The 6,840-nt window shown below is 40.3% G+C and overlaps 1 pseudogene; it reads left to right on the forward strand.

The window, feature by feature from the left end:
- The first annotated feature begins 631 nt into the window (after positions 1 to 631).
- LOC122103113 lies at positions 632 to 5,643 on the forward strand (annotated as a pseudogene).
- Positions 5,644 to 6,840: the final 1,197 nt, after the last annotated feature.

The raw sequence follows: 6,840 nt of genomic DNA on the forward strand, positions 1-6,840 counted from the left end.
TGGGAATGTGACTTGTTGTAGCCTATGTGTCTTGTATGAATGAAGCCCTTGGTTCTATTCCTTAGAACCACATGAACAGAAAAGGCCAGAGGTGGCAATGTGGCTCAAGTTGTTGAGTGCTAGCCTTGAGCAAAAGAAGCACAGAGACAGTGCCCAGGCCATGAGTTCAAGCCCCAGGACTGGCAGGAAAAATGTGTACAGCCTGCATGTTGTCTGAAAACGATAAGTGAAAGGTAAAATAACAGATACATGCAAAGTGTCTAATAAATCTGTTACCACACATTTTCAATCCTGTATGTCCAGGTCTTTGCTCAATACTTAACATACCCTCAACAAATATTCTGAATGAATAAATTCAACAATGACCACTTTATAAGAGATTTAATGAAGTAGAAATTAAACCTGAAAATGGGAATGGCCAAAACTTAAAACTGAATTAGAAACCTGTAATTAGTGTTAAAGTAAAGTATTTGCATCTCTGAGTCAAAGGTTAATGGGGGACCAGATTATGTGAGAAGAATAGATGATAATTTGGTAGTAAGAAATTTTACTTTTCTGAAGAAATAGGAACAAACATTGTTGATCCCAAACTTAACAAACCATTGTTTTTCAACATGGACGTAGAAAAAAAGAGGTAAAAATGAGCATATACAGCTTACAGGAAAGAAAGAGTTATGCTTATGAAGATATCCGTAAACACCAGGATGATGATTACCTATGTAAGTAACCCTCTGCGTTTGTTCAAACAGTAGGCAAATGTGCTTTTATAATAATTCATCAGGTCATTTGGCCCCCAATTACTGGTTTACTCTAGTAACTTCACATGAAGAACTAAGTGACAATGATATGCATTCTGTGCTCTTTCTCATGATTGTTAAATCTGGGAATGTACATATTTTTTTATTAATTTTTGCTGGTCTTGCCTCAGATTGTGAGCAGTGTCAGAACTTCTTCATCAACAGCTACACTGTTCATGGGCCACCTGTATTTGTAAGAGATAATGTGGTGGACAAGGGGCATTATGACCATTCAGTCCTCAATCTATCCACTGGGCTGAGAATTCATCAGTACAGTATTCCTGAGGCTGGGCTTAGAGTATGGAATGAGGAATCTGATCTGCCATTGGGTTTGCACTTTAGCCCCTATGAGGGCTTGTTCATAGAAGACAAAGATGCTGACAATAGGTACTCCTGGATGGTAAGAAATGCCCTCCCTTTCCCCCCTTTCTCTAACTCCATGTGTCCCCCTGTGCCTCCAATGAAACATTGCTAGGACATGGACAAAATAGTTGTATGTGTTTGTGGAATCTGCATAAACAAGGACATTCTGATTTAGGATCAAAGTATAGTGCATATAAACAGAGTGTGTTAGAGGCAAAGTGCATTCACGCTTAAGGAGCCTCTGTTAGGACTATGACAAATCCCCTCAGATGTGTAGACGGCATCCTATGTGTTCACAATCCATGCAGGCTCAAAGAGCATCACTGGAATCAAGTAATGTGATTTTGCCTATTATTACTCAAAAGCCTTTAGCTTGTCTTTCTGAAACTCAGATCACAAAAAGGAGAAACTACTATGTGTAGATGCAAAAGATAAATCCCAGGCCATCTGGAGTGAGTCCAGCAGTCATTTTCATGGTTCCTAAGAAGATATTCTCTTCACAAGACTTGCACCCTGATCATCACACCTTTCTCAATGGATTCCCATATCTCCATTTTTATTTTGCTGTACTTGGTGCTTTCAAAATTATGAATATTTGAGGGAAAAGAAATAAAATATAAAGAGTATAGCTGGGTTCCATAGCTCAACCTTTAATTTGGACTTTTGAGATAGAGATGATGGGATCTCAGTCTGATACCAGTCCTAGCATAAAAGATTATAAGACCCCGATTACTACCAATGGCTGAGCACGTTGGTGCACATTTGTTATCCCAGCTAGAGTGGAAGTACAATGGCTGGATAAAGTGAAGTATCTCCAGCAACCCAGGCAAGCACAAGCAGGATGGCAACCCAGGACAGCAGGGGAAATAATACCTCAAAAATAAACTGCACACTGGTGGCTCAAACCTGTTAGTAAGTACTCAGAAAGCTCAGATATGAGTATCATGGTTCAAATCCAGCCCATGGAAGAAAGGCTGTGAAACTCTTATCTCCAATAAACCACCAGAAAATCAAAAGTGGCACTGTGGATCAAGTGGTAGAGACCTTGCCTTGAGTTGAAGAGCTGAAGGACAACATTCAGGCACAGAGCTTATGCCACTTGACAGACAAAAAATACCTCAAAAATAAACAACACAAAAAGGGCTAGTGGTTCAAGTGGTAGAGTGCTTTTATTGCAAGAGGTAAGTTTAGTTACTGAGTTCAATCATTAGCTCTGTTATGTATGTATGTATATATGTATGTATGTATGCATATATATATGTGTACTGTATCAAAATAAAAATTTCCATAAGAGACAAAATTAAGACATCAGAAGAAAAACCAAAGGGCCTAACTTCATTCATAGGACATGCATCTATAAAGCTCATACTGTATATGAGTCAAAGAATTACCCTCAGTAGTTGAATAAATCATATTCCTTGAGTAATTGCGAAACACATGTGGAGATAGAAATGACAATTTCATTGTAAGAGTATTTAAGTATAATTTTTCTTCCTAGTTTTTGCAAAGTACATAGTGCCCTAACAACCTACAAGAAAGAACTTTAGCCTATTAGGGTACACTCAAACACGTAGAAGCAGAGTTGGAGCAGTGGTGAGGTTCAGAAAGCAGTGGGTCTATGATATGTCCTGCAGCTCTGTGCCATGGGGAACCATTGTCTTATCATGAAACGACATCATGAATAAACAAATTTCCCTCTATTGTCTTTATAAGACAAAGGGTTCTCTGAATTTCTATGGGAACATAGTGGAGATAGGTGCATGAGTGAGTCCAATCTAAGGAAAATTACTTGGGCCAAATGTCAAAGGATGTGTGCTAATCTAGAAACAGAGTACATGTCCCCACCCAAATCTATGACATAAACTTTAACTCAATTTAGAGAATCTGGAAATCAATCTATTTGAGACAAATAAGGATTAAGAGAAGTCTGGAACTGGGATTTGAAAACAGTGCACTTAGGGTTCTAGAGTGGATGAGTATTAGGAGTAGATCCAAAGAGAGCAGAATCTTACCCTCTTAGGTTTCCTTGCTGTGCCTGCTTCAACTTTAGGTATATGAACTGTGGCAGGTATGCTGAGAATCAGAATCTGAGGGCCTTTCAGTACCACAGGTAGATCTTCTACCAAACCTGTCATGTCATCAAGGCAGTATGTGAGCTGCTTGTCTCGTATGGGGATGAGTATTGACAGCAACTGGGCAGTAAGTGGAAGAAAGAGCTCACAGCAGAAACAGGTGGACCTCACTATGGTTCCTTAAAAAGGAAGAAAAGAAAACAAAATAATTCTCTTTAGGAATTTTGAAATATCAACTCTTCGGTAGAACAAAAGGCAATTTAACGTGAGAAAAATTTCAAGTTAAGTACCTCTGAATTTAAAGATGCAGTTTGTGATACTTTAGGAAAATTTCCTTATTTTTAACTATTTGTCCTGATTTTACATTTTAAGAACTTCATATGTTTGAATGCAATACAAAATACTGTGCTAAAAGGCTTAGAGGCCAAACAAAGAACCTACCAGCTCTCTTTCAAAGAACCAGTTACTTCTGGCCATTGCAGTTTTTTCTTAATTCCCTCCATATTCGCAAATATTATGCATATGTCATTGTTCATTCATTACATAGTCTACATATTCTGTGAATATATTACTAGGAAGAAAATCAGTTAGAATGAGAGTTCCCATAAAGACTTGTGTCTTTGACAAAAATGAATCCATCTTTTCTCAGGGCGTTTTGCTCTAGCCATGGCCCTCAATTCTTGGTTCCATGGCTGCAACTAGGCCTTACTTTTCTTCCTCACTAGAAACAACTAAAAAGTTTTTAGAAACAACTAAAAAGTTTTTAGTAAGGATGTTCTTTCAGTAGAAAGGCCTGAGATGGAGAGAGGAAACATAGCCCTGTGAATATCTCCGAGATGGCCTGTCATCGGCGTGGAGAAGTTGACTCCTGTAGTTGGACGTGTCAGTGAGAGGACAAATAAGTTGGCAGTGATATCAGAAAATCTAAGGAAAATATCTGTTATCTGCTACTGGAAAAAGAGTGTCAGTTCATGTTCTAAGAAAATGTAACAGTAAAAATTACTAAGAAATCAGACAGCCCTGATCTGTCCAGGAATCTCAGACTGCCCTGACAGATTATCTCCCAACTCTATCAGAAAGCAATTTAGGTCGGGAAATAATCCAGGACTAGTGCCCTCAGCATTCCTGTGATTGGCCCCACCTACCCCAACTTATAATATGCATGCTATTTATGATTTAACCTATCCTGTAACTGCTAAGCTAGAAAGTCCCTGCCCTTACTGGAAATGATCATCCCCCAACCAATAAATTTAAGACTAGATTTACTACGAACCACCGACCTATCACAAAATCAGTGTTGTAATGATTCTTCCACCTGCTTCATACACAATAAAAAAAACCTTGCTGAACAAGAGATTGAGACTGACAATTTCTGACCTGCTGTATCAGGGAAGATTTGTGAGTCCAGCTCGAGCTGTAATAAATGAGCCTCCTGCATTTACATTGGCAACAGCTCTCTGCTGGCCTTTGGGGGGTCTATGGCCTGGTACTTCAGCAGGAAGCAGGAGGACAGCGAGAGTCCAGAAGACAGGAGAGGCACAGGAGTGAATGCACTTTTCCGTGGAGACCACTGGGCCATGCTTATTAAGTTCCCATCATGCACGTGTTGGCCACCACGAAAGTCCCTGGAAGTCCCACTGGTCTGGGGCAAACTGCCTGTTCTAGATCTACAGTCCGAACTTCCCCGGTGGCCCTGGACCTGGCTTGGCTGGAGCTGCACCCACCAGCCATGCTTCCTCCACCAAGTTGCGCATAGCCTCTCAGCCACTACCTGGTCTTCAGCATCTATGCCAGTGTGGCTCTCTGGGGCAGGCTGAGGCTGAGGTGACCATTCCAGGTGCCTGTTCAAGTCGAGTGAGGCCAAAGCTGTGGTGGAGCCAGTCCTCACACACTTACAGGTATGTCCAGAAAGGATTGAACGCCACTGGCCCAGTGCTGCCGTCCTCTCCATTCCCAGAGTTTACCTCCATATCCCCACCTTTGTTGTTGAAATTGTTCAGCCACTGTGATCTTAATTTTCATTGTCCTCCTTTGCAGTACTTGAGACTCCTTCCTCTTCTCACCAGGCCACCAGGCCCCATGGGATCCGCCCCAACAACCCCACTCACAGACATTCTCCACAACCAGGCAGCCTTTGGGCATGCTGCATCCTAAGCCTCCAGCTTCCTGCCTCTTTCCTTGCTTCACCAGCTTCTGCCAAGGAATCCTCTCCCCTCCACACTGCCCCAAACCCCAACCCCAGTGTGGCCTCCCATGTGGCCAAACTCATCTCCCTACCACGCCCAATCCAACCCCAGTGTGGCCACTGCACTGGAGAAGACAACTAAGGTCCAGCAGCAGCAAAGATGCCACAGTGTACAGCTGGCTGAGAACTGGAGGCAGAGCAGAGAGACCTCTCTCTGATCATCTTTCTCTTCACTTACTCAGGTATTAATTGAATTTAGTATTTAATTTTTGGTACACAAAATTTCATAAGTATCTTCTTATGAAGCCTTTGCAGAATAGCTGGTAGAAATGCAGTCGCAAAATACGGATTGTGTGTTGTTTAATTTTTTTGAGATTCAGAGATGTTTTAAGTAGTTATAATCATCATGAATTCTCACTTTCATAGCAGAGCGCTATTCAGAAAATAATTACTTATGCATCTATTATCAATTATTTACATGACTTGAAACTTAAAGTTTCAAATATTACAGTAAGCACTTTGATTAATGTTGAGTGGATGTGAGTAGGTTGAGCTGTTGCATACATTTATTGTGTGTGTGTGTGTGTGTGTGTGTGTGTGTGTGTGTATAGGGGGTGTATATGTATTATTGAAATCAGGGATAAGGATGAGCACTGGTCTGAACTTGTTTACTTTGTCTGAGATATATGGTATTTCTGTGTTGGTGGTAGGCTCTGACTGCTTGCCTTTGCCTGATGTGCACTTTGCAGTTTTTTTTTCATATATGCTTCTTATTTCTTATTGAGCAGATAGGGCTCTGATATTGCTTTGCCTTTAATCTGCCATCTAGGATCTTATTTTCCTCTTTAAAAATTAACATACAATATAAATTTTATCCCCTGTCTTATTTTCCCTTTAATTTGCATTTTGAAATAAGTAGTATAAGAAGTTTGAGCTCTGTATTCATGAAGTTTGAATTTTCTGTTTAATGTAATAACTGGACACATTTGTTAGCACAAAGATCTTAAATTTCTTTTGTAGTTTTAGTTTAAAATACCCTCCTCCATGTTTTTAGCATGGGAAGACAAACAATTCCTAGTAAAAATGATAACAATTTATCCTTTAACTATCAGATAATTCATAATTAATGTCTAGTGGCAAATGAATACATTTGCTGAATAGATTTCCTTGATAGACCCGTGCACAAAAATACCCCTCATAGGTTCTGAGAAGGTAGATCAGTGTTAGACAGATTACCTTGCATGCCTGAGGCCCTGGGTTTGATTCCTCATCACCACGTAAGCAGAAAAAGCCAGAAGTGGTACTGTGGCTCGAGTGGTAGAGCACTAACCTTGAGCTGAAGAGCTAGGGCAGCGACCAGGCCCAGAGTTCACCACCAGCAACAAAAATAAATAAATAAACAAATAAATATATAAATGAATAA

Source organism: Dipodomys spectabilis, unplaced genomic scaffold, assembly GCF_019054845.1.
Source record: "Dipodomys spectabilis isolate Male_0828 unplaced genomic scaffold, ASM1905484v1 ptg001783l, whole genome shotgun sequence".
NCBI classification, from domain to species: Eukaryota; Metazoa; Chordata; class Mammalia; order Rodentia; family Heteromyidae; genus Dipodomys; species Dipodomys spectabilis.